A 19175-nucleotide genomic window follows, 5' to 3' on the forward strand; every position below is an offset into this window, starting at 1 on the left:
AAAACAGGAAAAGCAAGAAGCACGTGCAAGATCTAACAGCTACTATCTTATACATGTACAAAAGAAAAATCATTTGCTAGCCAGAAGTTTAAGAACATTATTCAGGTTACATTACAGCATATAAGGCCCCTATAAATAAAGTACAGGGGAGAGAGACTGGTGAAAATCCCACTTCCCTCACCATTAATGGCTAGAGAGAAAGGATTTATGTGGATCCTCGCCCCCAGATAGCTGTCCATTAAACTGAATGAGAAATTTTTAAATTAGAAAATTTCACTGAAAACTGTCATTTGTCAAAGTGGACATAGCTTAAAAAATGCTTCCATTTAAACAGACTTTATTTTAAAATAACAGAACTAAGGTGTTTCAGCTTTATACCATTAAAATATTTCTAAAACAAAACACTTCAGTTACATTCTAATTTAAGGTCTAGCACACTTTGATTTGATTTTCTTCCACAAATATCACTATGTTGTTTTCAAATGTCAATCTAAATATTTTTACTGACATAACTTTTCTAGAAATTTGATCAGAGATGCCATACATTGTTTTTATTTTGCTTTGGAGTAGAATATCATTGAAAACTGTACAACATACCATACAGAGGGAAGGTTCACACTAGTTCACGTTATTGCTAAAACTAAGTACAAGTAAGCAAACAAGACAACATATTCATATATGCTAATCCATACTTCCTAAAAGCCAAGGAAATAAGAGGTGTATTGAAACAAAAAGATCCATGCAGAGCTAACTGTTCTATTATACTAAAATTTGTAAGTTGTTAACATCTTCCAATCAGCCAAAACATTTCCCAGGACCTATTTTAGTAACATACTTTGAAAGTCAGTATTCCTAAATTATTTATAAATATTTTTAATCGAACACTGCAATACTGTAAAACAATGAAATTATTGCAAATCAAACAAACATGCCTCCTCAGAAAATCCTCAGAAATCAAGTTTTCTCCCACAAACTTACCCAACTCACCCAAGCTGAAATATGTCTGTTCATATTTTGCAAGGTGAGAAAGGGACTAAAGCCTTTCCATCTTGTTCACCTCACACACTTGCAAAGCTCTCATTTGCTAATCTGTTGTAACACACAAACCAGAGAAAGACAGCCTCATTCATACCTCTTCTGTCAATGCTCCAAAGTAAAACAGGACAAGAATTTCTCCCCCCCCAGGTCTTTCATGATGTGGCTTCTTCACTGCCTTATGAGAGTTAGTGATTAAACAGCCAATTTCAAAATTGGGGGGAGGGTGGGATGGAGGAGAGATGAGTAAGCCTTTACTAATGAAAAAGGATTAAAACTTTTTTTTTTTTTAAGTAGAATATTAAAAATAACATCAAAGAAATGCAGAAACCTAAGTCTCAGTGTAAGAGCGGCTTATTTTGGTAAACCTGTTTCCAATTTCAGTTACTGAAGTATTCATGTGGCCTTTCCAGAAACCATATTCAAATTATATCACATATACAAGCTCTCACTTACAAAAGCAAGGAGATAATGAGGTTGACAAAAAATATGGCAAAAAAACTACATAGTAAAAGAAAAAAGTGCTCTTAAAATTACTTCTTCAAAGAAGTGACTGGTAAAATCTCAGAGAGGATAAATGCACTGCTACTACTTTGCCATTCATTAATATATGACAAATATTTTTTCATTATTTATAATAGTAAGTCAAACCTTCCAATATGAGAAAGTTGGACATCAATTAATGACTGAAACAGCAAAAATTGCATTTTCCCATTTGTGAACTTTATTTGTATGAGTTGCAGATATTTTATTGATTAAATAAAAATCCACATGCATCCTATAAATACATCGCTAAATTCTAAACTGATATGCTAAAATAAAAGAGAAGCAAGTCTTAGGCCAGGGACACAGTTCCAAGTTACTGACTGAACTGCCAAGCTGACTATGTTATGGGCATATGGAGAAGGCCCAAGAACTGCTCCATGAAGTTATATCAGTCCTCACAGGATCACACCAAGACAATTCACACTGAATCCTTCCATCTCTGCCTGTATCCAATCTACAGATGTTCTGCTTATCTTCTGTGTACTTCATTCTCCAGGCACTTCACTCCAAATGACCACCATCTTCTTTTCTTAAGGATCTAAAACTCACTACTGTGGAAGAAAGGGCTAATTATAGCCCTCAATTTCTCTGAGGCTTTAATACAAAGCTTTCTACTACAGAATTCAGACAGCACTATTGTCCCAGCTGTTGCTAAGGCAAAGGTGAACTGTGGCCCATATGCTACAGATACATGAACAGCCACAATTGACCATGCAGATAAATCAAATCAATAAATAAACTGAAGACTAGATTACTTAGTCATGCTTAATTTTTTAGTTTTAATAGAATTTACACAATTGCACGCTGAACACTATTTTCGTAATTTGTTCAACTGCAACAATTTGCAATGAAGTATCCCTTTTTTCTAGCAAGGGGATGGATTTTAAAATGCAGATAAGTTATATCTGAAGTGTCACAAAGAGTTTTACATATGTTGAAAAAAAACATAAAAACCCCACTGAAATGGGATTATCATCACTATATCTTTTAATTACTTAAAAATTAAACATTTAAAAATAGCCTAAAATAAGTGTTATATATTTCAGGTCATCCTGTTATGAGAAAAATACAGTTATAGCTGTTTGCCTACCATCATTCACTGACAAATGAAAACGAGTATGTACAAAGTAAGATGTGAAGCACAGCACTGCTATATATATATGTAGGGCAGTACCTGCGAGGGAAAACTAAAGCTGATCTTTGCAGTCTTCCCTGGAATGCAGGTGATATATGCCTACCTTTTAGAGAGGTAGCTCAATCTTTCTAGTGTGAAACATTAACATTATTTCACAAGTCACAGGCTCATTTTGGAGAAGATTCTCAGTTATCTGCAGCTTTGCTATTATAGAAGGAATAGAATCAATTTACTTTTTTTCCAAATTGGAAATTACTTTAGCACAAAGGAGACCCAGAGACTACACATCTTTATGGGAATATTCTGGCAATACAGAAGCATTAAAGAATGAAGCATGATACCCTTCTAGTTTCATTCACATGCCATTTAAACAGAGACCAGAAGCAGCTGAAATGGATCAGGCCTCAACTACCTTAAACTTGCATCAAGACTGACATATACACTCAAGCAGCAATAAGGAGAAGCTAGTTCTCAGTTCCCTGTCTTTCCTTTTTTCATTTGATGCTGAGGCACCTATATGGGTAGGGACACTGTCTTTTGCTAGCTATTCACCCAGGCTTTCAAACTACTGAGTTCCTGTCCTGTTTTCCAGTAGTGTAATATCTAACTTACCACCAACCTCTGTGATAAAACATACAACTGAGAGGAGAACAGCTAAGAAGTAGCAACAAGGAAAAGATCTGTTCCTGTGACAATAGGTTGTTTACCTCCTCAAAAAAAAAAAAAAATTTTAAACTCTTCACATTAAACTCACAGGACATGATCCAGGGACACATCTCAATTCCTAATCCTTTTTTTCCTCTCTTTAACAGTTGCCATGGGAGACCATAAATTAAAGCTTGCAGAACCACAAGTGGCCTTCCCAGTCCACACATTTCACATGACTGTCTGCATGCTTTGGCACACATGATAATATTTATGTCTGATACAGAATACTACTGTCAGTATAAATTTGTGTATAGTACTAAACTGCTATTTCACATTATCCAATATTCATTTACATTTGTATTTTCCAGGTTCGTATTACAAAGAACTTGAGCTCCCCCCACTGCTAATTATTCCTAATGTTTACTCACAGCAAATATCCTTTTCTAGATCTTCTAAGACATTGACTGTCAAGTAGGTGTTTCTTATTTCTAAAAGATTTTAAGGCAAGTTTTCAAACATGAATCTGTCCTTTTCAGTAGAAAAGTATCTGGGTTATTACCCAATCATATATATAAGCCTTTTACACATGTGATTATAAAAATTCTCTCAAGTTATCTGAAGCTAATTAACATCTACATTAACATACCACTGATGAGTATGTAAGCTACATGAGCATTGAATTTATTAAACTATGTTCAGAATTCAGAAAGTTATTGCAAAGAAATCACAAGTGGGAGCCTACCACTACATCTTAGCAATTAGCACTCCAGACCACAACCCACTCCACTCCCAAAAAATACAAACATCTTTAACTCACAAAGATTCATAAAATGCTTAACAATAATTTGAGTTTTGTCATAATCAACCACAAGAACAATGCTAAGTAACTATGACAGAATCATTAAAGCTACTGTTGGTCTTAATGGGGTAAATCTAATCTACAAAATTATTATATATTATTTAAAGAAAACCAAAAATGCTTCTTAAATAGTCTTGTGTGCACCAATTTATAGTCATTGAGTTCAGTGAATAAATATTTTACTATATTTGAATACCCTAAGATTTAGGGACTAACCTATTTAAAGTCCAACTGAAATTCTAACTTATTTCAGGAAGCAAATATGTTGATATATATCAGTTTCAAGTAATTATACCTATGTAAACCCACTGAAGGCAATGCATTTGCAGAAGTATAATTTTAAAGCATTATTTGACACACAACTCCACTAATGAACCTGTATGCAACTTGATTTACAGAATATTTATTTGTCATAACCATGCACATGAAACTAAACTGAATTCTTTCTATCAAGGTGAATGTCATTTTACTAATAAAACCTCTAAGTTCTGTACAGCAAATTGAACATCTTTGATAACTGATTCTATTTCTATAGGGTCACTTTTGAAACTAAACTACATCTATCTTCTAATTTTTCTTTGGTTTTCATTACAAAATAGCATAAGCATGTAAGCTTCATGATCATAAAACAGATGAGGTTGTTTTGTTGTTGCTTAAAAGTTATCTGCATATATCTATAACAAGCTTTATAATATCTTCTAACAGGATTTCAAAATTAGTGTATTTTGCAATGAGATATTTCATCCATTTTTACTGTCCTTCCCAAAACACTTGTTCAAATTTACACCTGTATCAGTAATTAGGTGCAGGTAGGAGACCTTAACAGTTTTGTTTGATTCAGACAAATATCATTCTCTCCCAAAATTCACATAGGGTTACACAGAGTCTCAGCCACATTTGTGCAAGTCGATTAGCCCAGACTCTCAAGTTACTGTGCATCAGCTGACTTTCAATAATTGCACATGTACACTTAGCCCACGAAAAATGCAAACTAATTCAACCTTCCTTAGCCAGCAATGAAACAGGGTTAAATTAAATCAAGTTATGTGCAATTGCCACAGGCTACATATATACAATTGAACATTCACTGTAGCTGAGCATGCAATAACTTCAAATTGCCAGGACTTAACAAGTTATGTTGAATCCTCAGAAGTCCATCTACAGAGCTTTTTAAGACTTCATTGGCTAATTATTTATCAAGATGTGATTAAGAATTTGCTTAATCCCATGACATCATATGTCTACTTTGAGCCTAGAAAAAGGATTTGTCAGGAATAAACACAAACATTTACAGAAAAAGAGAGAATTCCTATTCTGAAGTCTACTAATTCAATATAATTATTTAACATGTCACTAAATTAAGTAGCTTTCATTATTCTTCCTCCAGGTTGCAGGCTAAGATTACAGTGTGATGTGAAAACTGAGAATGTTTACCTTGCAGTATTATGATGGCTTGTTCATGTAATGATATTTAGAGAATTACAGACAAAACAGTTTTTTAAACTATACCATTTTTTTTGCAATTCCTAAAATATTTTAATTATATTTTCCATGGTAAAAATAAATGATCTATTTCTGTAAATAACATGACTAAACTTTACATCATGCTAGATAGAACCAGAGGGAATTACTACAGTGAGTAAATATGCAGAGCCATAACTCTAAATAATCTTTTATAATAGCGACCTTAGAATGCAGTGTGTCCCTACAACTCTCTAAGCCATTAGTCACCTAAATTATCACCAGGAAAGTTCATCTACAGCTTTGCTTCAGTGTATGCCAGAACTGCCACTATTTTTGCAGAACTAAGCAGCTCAACGTTTCACACCTAAGCCTGGGCAAGATCCTCAGAGTAGGAAAGTCTAGTCATACACACATGCTTTGAACATGCCTAACACAAAACTGAATACTTCGCACTGCGTACTAGCCATCGCCTCCATCCCTTCACTCAAAATCTTGGCAGGATAGAGGAAGGGCACTTGCTCAGGATATCAGACACCCAGATTCTAACATCTTCCTCAGTAGCAGGAGGTTGAAACATGCATTTGTCACTATCCATTAGAGTCTGATTGGCCCTAAGATTTTATGGGGTAGTGAGCGTTCCCTTCTCCTCTTGTTGAAGGAGTACTACATCACAGTGCAAAGAAAATTAATTAGAACAGGGAAAAAGCCTGAAAGAGAGAATATGATTATCAAATAAATTGATTTAAACTCTCTTTCAGGAGGTAAAAATATCTTCAATGTTTTCTATTGACTAACCAATATGGATCCTTTGCTCAGCACCAGAGGAGTTGTGAGTTCCATTTTGCATGCTCATACATCTTAAACTTGTGACTGACACTCAGGGGCTGATCTGTTCAACAGCAGTATCACAACAAAGTCCCTTTTTGATCTCACTCCAATTCCTTTTTATGATGCAGAAATCAAGATTACAAATTTTACTTACTGCACTGTGACAGCTGGTTTATAAGGCAATGCTTAAAAACATATATTAAATGCATTTCCATATGTTAAAATTCATATAATTAAAAATGATGTTGAAGATCTGACTTTTTAAAAGCCCTCTAAAACAGAACATTCAACACAGAAAAGTTGATATCAACAAATACTCAAACATTACTTTTTCTGTGTATCAAAGCTTTCTAGACTTCTACCAGGAAATCCCATGCCCCCCAGCTGAAAGATCACATTTGCCAAGTCAATCAAAAGTTAATAAACGCCCCTTGCGCTCAAGAATTCTGACACAGTCTTTGGATTATATAATTGTGTAACATTCCTCTCCCACCCCCGGGCCCAATCTTCATTCAGCTTACAGGAAGGATCTGCTCTGGAAATGAATCAGAGGCCATTCATAAGGCTGTATGGCCTGTTGTATACATGACTCTCCAACTTCGAGTAAAAATGAAAGAGAAGTATGAAGTGAAAGAGGCTGCAGATCAGATAGCAGGAAAGAGAAAAATGCTGCTCTTGGGAACCTGATTCTATTCATATTACTAATGGTAAATATTTCTGTGTTCCTTTTTTCCTGCATGCTCCAAAGCTCAATTTGAAGATGCACTGATTAGTCATAACCAAAATTAACAAAATCTGTTCTAATATTATCACACATGTTATGATACAAAAAAAGTCAAGTTAATTTAAAATTCAGGTCCTACAGTTGCTCCAGTTGGACTTCCAAAGTTATAAAGACCAACTTTTGCATCTCAGTTCCCAACCTGCATGATTACCTACTCTCCTCAAAAACATTAAACAAATAAGTATTTGTGAAGCATTCCAATACACGTCACAGAAAAGCCCGTGAGGAAATTAAGAATTCTGTCTCTGGAGCAGGGTTTAATGATGTGAAGTGATTAAGGTACACACTGAACACCAAAGAGAAATCAAAATATTTAATCATAAAAGACAGGACTAGAAGCAATCTCAAGAGTCTATCCCTTTCCCCAAGGCAGGATCAACAATATCTAAAGCCAATCCTAGGAGACATTAATATAACCTGTTTTTTTGTATTGGGGGGTGTGTGTATGTTTTGGTTTTTTTAATCTCTATTAAAGAGGCTACATTCATTCCACACAGTCAGTGAAATAGGCATCCTGTTGTAGGAAAATATAGTGACAACAGACTTAAAGACTACCACAATGCATTCACAAAGATGCCAAATGCAGACTACACAGGTAATCTGAACTACAGAATTCCCTACTGTTTGCTCTTACAAGAAGTATTCCACATTTCTGAGGGTTTTGTTTGGTTTTTTTTTTTACTGTGATTTCCTCAGGAAAAGAAAAAAGACAATTCAGACAACGAATTCCTTTGTGTGAAATAATGCTTCTTTGCCCAGCCAATCCTTGTTTTGTACTTCTGGCTTCTCAGGCAATTTGTTCTTCTTCCCCCCTCCGGTCTCTCTTAGTACATACTCCCCACCCATTCCCATCCCTAAACTGTTTCCCTTGACTGTACACCCAATTCCAGAGTACCCTTCTGTCTCAGTTTCTTGCTAAGGCTGTTTCACAGCTCTTCCTGTATCTTCACTAAGGACACTTGTATCTACCCCACCAGCTCTTTTATCCAGTCCTCTCAGTTCAGTCATTACTTCCTTAGGAACTCCAAGCTCCTACTCTCCTCCCAATTCCTGCCCTTCAAACTCCCATTCCCTCCCCATCTGTGTAAGTCTGGCTCCAGTTGTCCTGGTTTCGGCTGGGATAGAGTTAGTTTTCTTCTTAGTAGCTGGTACAGTGCTGGGTTTTGGATTTAGTGTGAGAATAATGTTGATTAATAACACTCTGATGGTTTAGTTGTTGCTAAGTAGTGCTTCTCTTAAGCCAAGGACTTTTCAGTTTCCCATGCTCTGCCAGCAAGCAGGTGTGCAAGAAGCTGGGAGGGAGCAGAGCCAGGGCAGCTGGCCTGAACTAGCCAAAGGGGTATTCCATACCATGGAACGTCATGCCCAGTATATAAACTGGGGGGAGTTGGCCGGGAGGGGCAGATCGCGGCTCGGGAACTAACTGGGCATCGGTCAGCAAGTGGTGAGCAATTGCATTGTGCATCACTTGCTTTGTATATTCTAATTCTTTTAGTATTATTATTATCATTATTTTCCTTCATTTCTGTCCTATTAAACTGTCTTTATCTCAACCCACAAGTTTGGGTTGGTTTTTTTTTCCCCGATTCTCTCCCCCATCCTGCTGGGTGGGGGGAGTGAGCAAGCGGCTGTGTGGTGCTTAGCTGCCGGCTGGGGTTAAACCACAACAGATACACTGAAGTTTTTCTGTGTTACAGGTTATGCCTCAACAAGAGTTTTTAAGGAACCTGCCAGGAAGAACCAATCATCACTGAGAATGCTAGTAGAAGAAAATTCATTTCCCATTATTAAAAAAAAAAAAGAAAACCTAGCATCCACTGTAGTAAAAAGCAATCATATCTCCTTAGTTTGAACTAGGAATTTAGCAGACAAATCATCAGGCAGATTTTTAATTTTCCCTTCAGAAAACAAAATCAAAGTTAAACTAATTTTAGATCTCCACAAAGCACTGTCCATGAGTTCTCACCACAGTCTTATTAGAGTCTTATCAAAATTTTCCCAGCTTTTAGACTGCAAAAAGCATGTTCCAGCTTATTTTTTCTACAGGTGCTAAGGCAGTTGCTGTACGTAGCATTCAATGAGGGCCCTCTAAATTTCCCCCCCCATCATTAATATCCAGAAAGCATATCTGAAGAAAAAGAGGAAGCAACATATCTGAATGGAAAATAACATACAAGACAGTGGGACAGTCTCTATTCAAACCTAAGACCTGAAAACAAAATTTCAGAGACAAAGTATTTGTAACCTCATCCTTTCTGAGTACCTAGTCAACACAGAGGAGAGATTGTTAGCTCAAACATGAGAGATAGGGGTTGCACTATCACAGACACGTGTTTACATTCAAGGAGCTTGATAAATTACATTATAAAAAAAGAGAAAAAAGGTTAGAACTATAAAACCAAGCATTAAAGTATTAAGAAATGTCAGAATTATGGTTGCTTATACCTACAATTCAGTCCCTTGTGCATTATAATAGTCATTCATTAAATGATCATATATTGGTTTTGTTATTCACAGGATCCCTGCCTCATATATGGCATATGACATATGTCATGAAACAAATCAGAGTTACACAGTAAAAGGAGATGCCTTCTTTGGGATGTTACACTTTTTTACTAAGGAATTTGAATAAAACGTAGTTAATAAATCCAATCAATTAAAAAAAGTTTCCCATCCAAGAGATCTTTTGCTGGAAACTGCCAGTTTGTAAAAAACAACTCTTTAAAAAAAAAAAAAGCTTATTTTCACAGAAAACTTCCATCACAAGGAAAGAAAGAAATAAAAATTCTACCTGTTCCACAATATACCCACAGCCTCTGGGTCATGCCTAGAGCATATGATTAGAACATAAAAAGCCATATGGGGGAGGAAAAGCTCAAGAACTTCTCTGCCTGATACAAATCAGGCATTTGAATCTGGACTTCCTACACCCCAAAAGCAATGTTCTGGCCAGGAATACGCTTACTACACCTCTAAACAGTCTTGCTTTCCTAACAGAGCCGTACAGCAACTGGACAACAGACTGACATCGCAATGAAATGGTCTGACCACTAGGCTGCAGAGGTTTCCATTCAACCAGTTTACATCAACTGCAACAATTATCAGTTTAAGAGGCAGAGTTTTATCCCTAACAGCCAATAACCAATGCTTAGGATACTCTCCAGGGTTGCTAGTTCCTGCTGGAAGTTAACAGAGTAATATTTTGAATCTCTGTCTCCAATATTGCAGACAAGCCATTTAATTACTTGAGGGATTTGGGTTATTATCTAGTTGTTGTCTCTGTTCTTCCTGATAAACTTTAAGAGATTTTGGTTTCTTCACAATATGGAGGATGATTCTTTTTAATTTTTCAGGACAGGAAATCTATTCTTGTCCAGCTCTTGGCACGATCAAGACAGCTGAAACTGAATAGATGTTTAAGGCCATCAGCAAAAACCCATTCTATACTTCTTAGGAATCCACCATGAGAAACAATGAGCCTGATATGTTGAAATGCAGGGCACTCACAACCACAAATAGAGTCAAAGAAAACAATGTTATGAACTTCCTAAGTTCTGTAAAGTAACTCTAAAAATCTCAAGAATAAAGCATGTCAAATTACACAAGATTTATAAGTAATTTTCAAACTCACTATTTAACTCAGTTTCAGTCTTCCATCTGTAAAATGGAAATAATATTTTACAGACGAGCAAAAAAAAAACCTCTAATGTTTGTGAAGTGCAGATATGTATTTTGAGATAATTCCTACAGATGAATAGATGAAAACACTTCAGCATTCATGAAAGATTTGGATGGTATACAGCAGGTAATAAAGCAGTAGGCTGCACGCTGAATGACAAAGAAAAACAAATATATCAACTAGGTTATAACAGTATACCAGTCAGCTACGATTTCCCATGCACTATATGAGGCATTGAATTGGGGCCACAAGGGTAAGGGGGAAATACAGTAATGTAGTTAAAGGCCCAGCATATGGAGAAGGGGGCTGCATTACATTTGTTTCCGCAATCTTAGTCTGCTGTTTCCTTATCTGAGTCCCTGATTTTGCAGCCTAGTGTTTTTTTAACACTGTTCCTGTAAAATGCATGTGCATGTCTACACATACACACTCCTGCAAGAAACAAAGTGCTTCAAATCAAGCCACAGCAATAGTCTGAAAAATGAAAATATCTACCCATATAAAGAATTTCAAGATCTCTGATTGGAAAACCACTTAGAACCAACTGATACACATACTAAAAGCAATAAAAATAAACTTTTCTAGATTTTTTTTCATGACTTAGAGAGTTTAACATGAAAAATGTTCTTCAATGTATATTTTTTTTAAGTTATTTGTGTGAACCAAGTAGTCACCTTCAAGTACAGTATCAACAACTGTGTTCAATTTGACTGGAATTCCTTTTAGTTTCTACATACAGTTGGGCCAAAATCCTTTATCCTCTCCCTTTTGCTAGTGAGATTTTCCATAGTGAACAGTAGGGACAGGAAGTGAGACACAAATCATAGGTCCTGCACAATCTCCTCACTCCTGGGGTGCAGCAGACGTCAACATAAAGCACTTCTCTCCCATGTACTTTGGAGGTCAGGATCAGCTACGAAGAAGTATGCATGTAACACTAATAAAATAAAAACACAAATATAGATGAAATATATTAAAGTTTTTTAGAACACAAGCCTTTAACAACTGTCATTTCAAAAGGACTTCCTTTTTCAATTATTAAAAAGGATCATTATTATACAGGATTATTAGCAATAATACACACGTATCACCAATTTCGAGCATTTCCTTGTAGGTATCTCTGTTCAACTGAGTGCTCGTTACTGCTGATGATTCAAAATCAGAAGCTAACCTAACCTCTACTACTTCTAATAAAGGCATATGAAAGGCAAGATTGAAAATAAGCAGTATCATATTGAAATGGACAGTTTTTTCAAGTGTTAAATATTTCTAGTGATGTATTTTGTGACACTAAATAGCTGTTCTAACACTGGATGATCCACCACACACCTACCAGACACCAAAAACTCTAAAGTTATCATGACTCATATTTTTCCAATTAAGTATGCCCATAATTGCTGTCAAAATGTCCACACATTGATGAATATTATATACTCCTCTAGAATAATTCCTAGAAAGCATAAATTTCTGAATTTGAAGACAATTTCTTTCCTACATCTAGATATTCAGAATAGAAGTATTTTTTTCCTTCTAGTTACTAGCAATTGTCCACTAACTTTGCATTTCTTGTGCAACAGTTATGAAGTAAATGTCAATATAAATTTAATATCATGACTTTAACACTTTGTAACATAAAATACACACATAAAAGTACCACACTTGCCACTGAACACACAGAAAATTGCAATAGGAAACTTGTTATACCAATTCCTGGCTCAAATCAATTCACACTTTGACTATTTTTCATCTAGTATCCTTCAAAACATAGTTTATTTAGATTATAGAGGAATATATACATGAAACATTTAGGATTAAGACTGTATTACCTTAATCATCATACAAACACAACAAAAAAACGTAAGTCATTTCCTTGGGTTAGAATCATCTATTGCCTTGATTCTGCAAGAAGAGTCATATGAACATTACTGTACATGGAGTCTCAAACATGCAATGAGGTTGCACTGGGGTACATGTACTCTTATGTAGAACAGGGATCTGCAAATGATTTTAGTGGTATAATTTTGCTTCTCTGATCCTGTTCTGTTTCTCCTAAATCAAAATGTAAAAAATGTTTTAAAAAAAAAGTATAAAAACAGCTTTCTTTAAAAGATAGCAAAGGCTAAAAAAAAAGAAATAAAGAAATAAAACCTGTACACAGGAAACAAATTCAAAATGTACAAGGTAGTCAAAAGCACAAAATAAAAGATAACAAGAAGAAAATATTTTCCTCTTTCAGTTAAAATAATTGTTACAACTAGCACCTCGAGGATAATTAATTTTGTATTTCTATAACATGAATAAAATAACTACATCCTCCTTAAGCAGCTAGCTCTTGTGATAAACAGTGGACCAGTATAAACTCCTAACACTAGGGAAAAAGGAGTATGAAAGTGACAGTCCTGCTTCCCACACACACACACTTTTAAATGTGCTAAAAATACAATCTAAACCAAAAATAAATCATCTTATAAACATTTCCACATTAAGTATTTCTGTATGCCAAATATATTTTTCTGAGATAAAGAAATTTACAACTACATAAACTGTGATAACGCAACTAATTCAGGATTAACCACACATGGCTCAGAAGAACAAAACCAAAAAAACTCATTACAAATTACAAATAGGCAGCATCTTAAATTTCCCTCTATAAATACGCCTATTTTTCATATCAGAAAAGTGCATGCTTTCTGATTTAAAAGAGGAAAAAAATAAAAGAGAGCGCACCATAAATGCAACCCTGGCAAGATAAACTTGACAGGAACTACATAACTACAGTAGCTTATTTCCTGCTCTTATCTGGTATATTTAAAGCAAACCTCCTTAAATGAAAAATAAGCCAGAGAAGTTCACTACTGTTAGCTTAACAAACCCATTTTTGTTAAAATGAGAGCTGTTTGAAACAGACGAATAAAGAAACGCTAGAGCTCATGTCGCTTCCTGATGATGAAAACTACTCAAGAACTACAACTACTTCTGCACAGTCCTTTCTTTCCTGTAAAGCAGTTACACTCGGCCTCCATGCATACTACGGACCAAAAGAAAACAGCAATTCAGCTACACACAGAGATAGGGACAGTTAGAGACAACTAGTGGCTCCCTCTACAATTCACAAAGTTTAAAAATAAAAAGCTGCTTTTTCGAAGTGTAAATGGTTCCTCTCCACGCACATAGGCCTGAGGCCCTGTTGCAAACAGTATCTAACAGGACCAGGCAGCACAAAGACAGGAATGGGAGATTAGTGGGAGGGAGGGAGGCCGGGATTGGGGCTCAGCAGGATCTTCAGGCTTTTTAAAATTCAAACTGCTCCCTGACCAATACAAATCACGGACTCGCTACTGACGACTACACGGATTTACAGCGTTAAAAAACACACCTTCTACGTGACAGCTATATTAACTTCACCCTTTTAAACATGTATCAGGGCACTCAGAGACATGATAGCACAGTTTATAAGACTCTAAACACAATATACCAGAAAGTTACTTTATTAGATACATTAACCACTTATTATTACAACAGATTTGCCTGAACAACTAAAAAACCTACTGAAAAATAGACAAATTATATAATGTTGATACTTGTTTGCCATTTACAAATTTCCTTTCTATATGAAAGATGAAACTTGGTATCTTAAAATTTCCCTCAATTATGTGATTTCTGTAGGAGTATTTTTATTAGTTCACAGGGTGTTTGTTTTAAATCTACCTCAATTTTTAATAACACTCTCAACTCTACCACACAGTCAGTCCAAGATTTACTTTATCGTAAATTAGCTACCATTTATAAATAAAGACCTGACACTTAATCAATCGTCATTTACAAAACACATTTGACCTGTTAAAGTGACACCTAATTACATATTCAAACATCATGGACACAAACAGCCAATAACAACCTCAGGATCTCAAAGTGATATGGCTTGACAAGAAAGGATAACACTTTTTAAGCGTTCCTCACTTTTCACTTAATTAAATTTACTCTTGATTCTCAAGTACTTAGGGTAAGATCTCATCTTCACCTTGACCCCTGAAATGTCATAAACGTAGCACTTTAGACACAACCCCTCTCCCATTTTCTGTTTGTTAAGAGTATAAAATAGTATTTCATCTGAATTTAGTACATATTCCTGTAACATATACAACACATGAACATTGAGATTGTGTGGAGTACCTGACACAATATGCTTGTCTATCTGTATTTCTTGAGTCTGCAGGTGTCCGTGTTGTGTCAATCATCCTACAAGTGCTAGTTTTATGCTATAAATATACTAAGAGATTAACACACTAATCAATCACTATATTATTTAGAGATTAAACCTCTGCACATTATAAATCCATGTGCATTCGAACTTTTGAATGTTCAGAATGGAGTTGGTTAGAAGGAGAAGGTAATAGCAAAGAGAGCTGGTATTTTTGTTTCTGGGTATTTATATTGTCTCTCTTCCCCTATTCCTCCACTTACTCCTTCCCCACTTCAGAGGGCTGTCTGCGCTGGGACCTTCCTTCCTTGCCCTAGTGAAGTTGTAAATATGGCAAAAGGATCAGTACACATTTGCGGCTAATTGTATTGTTTCCTCCTCCTCCTGCTCCTCTCTGGGTTGAGGCCTGTCACTGAGAAGCTGCTTTGCCTTTCTAATCCCCGAGCTAGAGTAAAGGCGCTGGCCGGCAGGCCTGCGCTCTCCACCGGGCCTAGGCCTCCCAGCAGCCCGGGAGGAACCAATCTCCTCCACCAAACCCGAGCAAGCAGGAAGGAGCGCTGCGAAATAAACACCTCTGGTTGCCACTTATTCCCCTCTACCCCGGATAACAGCTAATCCCCTCTGCTCCCGGCAGTGCTGGGCCGCCTGGGCTAGAAGGCCGGGCCCGCTGCTGGAGAGAGCAGGGAGGGGAAGGGGAAACAAGGAGGGGGATTACCTGAGCAAATCGGCGTCTGAATCCAACGAGAATCCGAGAGAGGGGGAGAGAAATCCGCCCCCTCCCTCCTCAGAGGAGCTGCCGCCGCTGCTAGGCCGCCGCCGCCGCGGAGCAAGAGGAGGAGGGGAGATAATATAACAACAATAATCCGGGCCGGGAGGGGGGCTGGCTCCTCTTCCGTCTCCTCCTCAGTGCAGCGAACATGTAGAGCTGGGGGGTGAGCGGCCGAGACAAATCCCTTCCCCCTGATCCTGCTTCACAACATCAACCCGGGCCGGGCCGAACTGAACCGAACCGGTTCCGAGAGACACTCCGAGCCGCAGGGGAGCAGGGGGGTGGCCGGGGGGGGGGCAGCTGCTAAGGGGCCGCCGCCGCCGCCGCCGCCGCTCCCTCTGTATATGCGAGTGCAGGAGGGCGGGGGAAGTGGCAGCCTGGGCACAGTGAGTCGGTACCGGGGGGGGAGGGGGGGGGGAAGAAGAGGGGGAGGAGAAAGGAAAGGATAGGATCGGATCCCGTGTGTGTCTCTCTCTCTCGCTCCCTCTCAGAACAAAATGCCGACCGGAAGTGCAGCTGCAGGAATGACTCCCTCCACCGGCGCCAAACACCAACAGCCTCCACTGCCTCCTTCTTACTCGCTCAACCAGCGTCGCTTCCGCCGCCGCTACTGCGCTGCTCCACTCCGCTCCCCTCTCAGCTCCGCTGCAGCTGGAGTGGCTACCTCCGCCTTGCCTCGCCTGGCAGCGGCGGGCACAACTGAGTCTCCGCTGCGTGGCTGTCTCTCCCCTTCTCCACCCCTTCAGCTGCTGTCTGAGTTTCTTTTCTCTCCTCTTCTGGTGTGCGGAAGAAGACTGGAGTTTACGCTTAGGACTGCGCTGAGAGGAAGGCAGCCAGTGATTTGTGATGAAGTGACCGTTGAAAAAAACGCACGTTTTGGGTTTTATTTTTGCCTTCCTTAAGGATGGTAGGGAGGAGGACTGCAAAATGCCGCCTCGCAGGAGGCAGACTTAAAAAGGCGTCTTAAAATGAACCCACAAAGGTGGCAGTCCCGTCAGTCCCCCGCCCCAGCGGATGAAATGTGTCAGACCTGGGACACTTGCTGGAGTTACTGTTATCGTTCATGTCCGTCTCTGTGGGTGTAAATAGGCCGCGTCGCAGGAACTGAAACACCCGATGCTGAAAGAATTGCCGGGGCGAGGAATTTCCAGGTGGACGTACCGAACTGGAGTGGCTTTTAAAAACAACCTTTTTGGATGAGCACGGGGGAAAATGCTGATGTTCAGATGAAGGGCCCTTTGCTGGAGGCTGATGCTCCCCACCGCCACCAGATTTACTGGAAATATTTTAATTGTGGATTGTGAAGGAGTGTTTGGTGAAAGAGAATGTCCTAGTCTGAAAGGTTTTCTGGTGTTCCTCTACAGGTAAAACTGTGAATAATCATAGAATGGGATAATAGCATTTATATCTGATGAATTAACTATGTCTTTTCCTATTCGTGTCATTTTGCTCCTCAGTACTTGGACAAAAATCCTTTGATTTTTAGAGGAAGCCTTCCTTGTCTGTGGACTTCAGGATTCAGCCTTACAGTTGGACATAGCTAGCTTTAAATACCCTGTGACATATAAACACACCCTTTCAGCTCTGGATGGATATTATTTGCACAAAGGGATAATATCTTACACCAATGCACTTGAATCTTTCCAAGTCTTAGGATTTCCTGAATAATGCTCTGTCTTTAATACAGATTTAAAATGCCTCTCTCGAGCTTAAAGAACTATTAAATTTGTAATGTTGGATGAATCAAAGTTTGTTTTACAAGTGTATGTGTTTTTGTTTGAAAGTACAGAAATGAAGATGGCACCGGAGAAGACGGTAATTCAGTACTGGAAATACTAATATCTAATGGGTACATGCTCATGTAAGTTTAATGGAGACAGAGTAAACTGGGCTCTGAAAGAAATGTATTATATACTTTTGTTCCAAGTTAATATAAAAGGTCCCAATCCTATAATTGTTTATTCATTCACAACTTCAAGTTATCCATTTGAAATAAAGATAAATAATTGGTGTAGTAAATGAAGTATGTTCATAAGTCTTTGTGTTTAATTTAATACAGTGCAACTCTGTAAGTCAAGTGGGAAAATATCTTCTTTCGGTAACAAACTAAAGTTTAATAAACTACCTATTTAGAGTTCACATACACATATGTATGTGGACATATACACCTATGAATTCAAAGGAAAATGTGATTCTAAAATGACAAAATTGGCCCAGGAATACTACTTCAATCTACTTCTAACTGATTGTTACCAATTCATGTTGATGGAGTCTTTATGTGATTTTAGTAACTTATTTATATAACGATTTTTTTTCTTAATTGGTGATTTAGTGTGTAAATAAAATGTAAATACTGAAATTTTGCTTTTCAAATGCCAAGTGTCTTCTGTATCAAATATGGTTTAGCCAGTACAAACATCATGGTAAAACACAACACCTATTTGACTACTTTGTTTCTGTTGGAATTTTCCAGTGAGAATGTCACTGGACCATTTTATGCTTTTAAAATCCTGTTCAACTAAAAGAATTTGTAGAAATGGCTATTTTGTCTGAGTACTATGATGTTATTACCTGCACAAGAAAACAACTAATTTAAGTCATTAGTTGTTTTAGAAGGTGGTGTTGTAACACACACGAGCAAATCAGGATTATTTTCTTCATTAAGGGAAATTAAATAAATATGTTTTATTCCATTAGATATTACTGTAATCCACTTTTGAAAAGGAAAGTGCAAATTCATTGCACTTCAATTGCATTCAGACAAGTGGTTCCTTGTATTCCTTTTGTCTTCAAAGGTCCACTCACAACAATTTACTGTGGAATGAAGGCTCACTATGTTCCTAAAAAATATTTTAGTATGCATGGGGTTCATCTCATTATGCCTGAAATGCCCAGAAAAAGGGATAAAAACAAGTATTTCAGAATATTACCGGAAAGCATATCAAAAGATACTTTAAACCTTATTTCTGTTCCAGACCTTAGTCATTGGGTGGAGGTGGTCCTAATCTGTATGGGAGGAGCTATGCAGTCATACAACCATGACTGTGGCACACTAAGGAGCATACACTGCACTAAACAAAGCTGGTGGCAGTGCAAAGGAAGGCAAAGCTCTCTGAATTCCCCTGACAAATCCACACCTATATAGTCCTGAAAATGAACTGCAAGTTTCAGGGTAAATCTTTAAAACCTAATCCTGCTCCCTTTGATGTCAAGGGAGAATGTGTCTT

At 37.5% G+C, this 19175-nt stretch overlaps 1 protein-coding gene across 1 annotated transcript in view; it reads right to left on the minus strand.

Annotated features, from left to right (window-relative positions):
- Positions 1–15960, minus strand: part of LOC127028947 (nipped-B-like protein) — a 167668-nt gene extending 151708 nt beyond the window's left edge. The window contains exon 1 of the mRNA XM_050914608.1: positions 15895–15960. The gene's annotated coding sequence lies outside the window, so the exon portion shown is untranslated. The remainder of the gene's footprint in view (positions 1–15894) is intronic.
- Between the last annotated feature and the right edge of the window lie 3215 nt (positions 15961–19175).

This window comes from Gymnogyps californianus, unplaced genomic scaffold (genome assembly GCF_018139145.2).
Source record: "Gymnogyps californianus isolate 813 unplaced genomic scaffold, ASM1813914v2 HiC_scaffold_50, whole genome shotgun sequence".
In the NCBI taxonomy this organism is placed as follows: domain Eukaryota; kingdom Metazoa; phylum Chordata; class Aves; order Accipitriformes; family Cathartidae; genus Gymnogyps; species Gymnogyps californianus.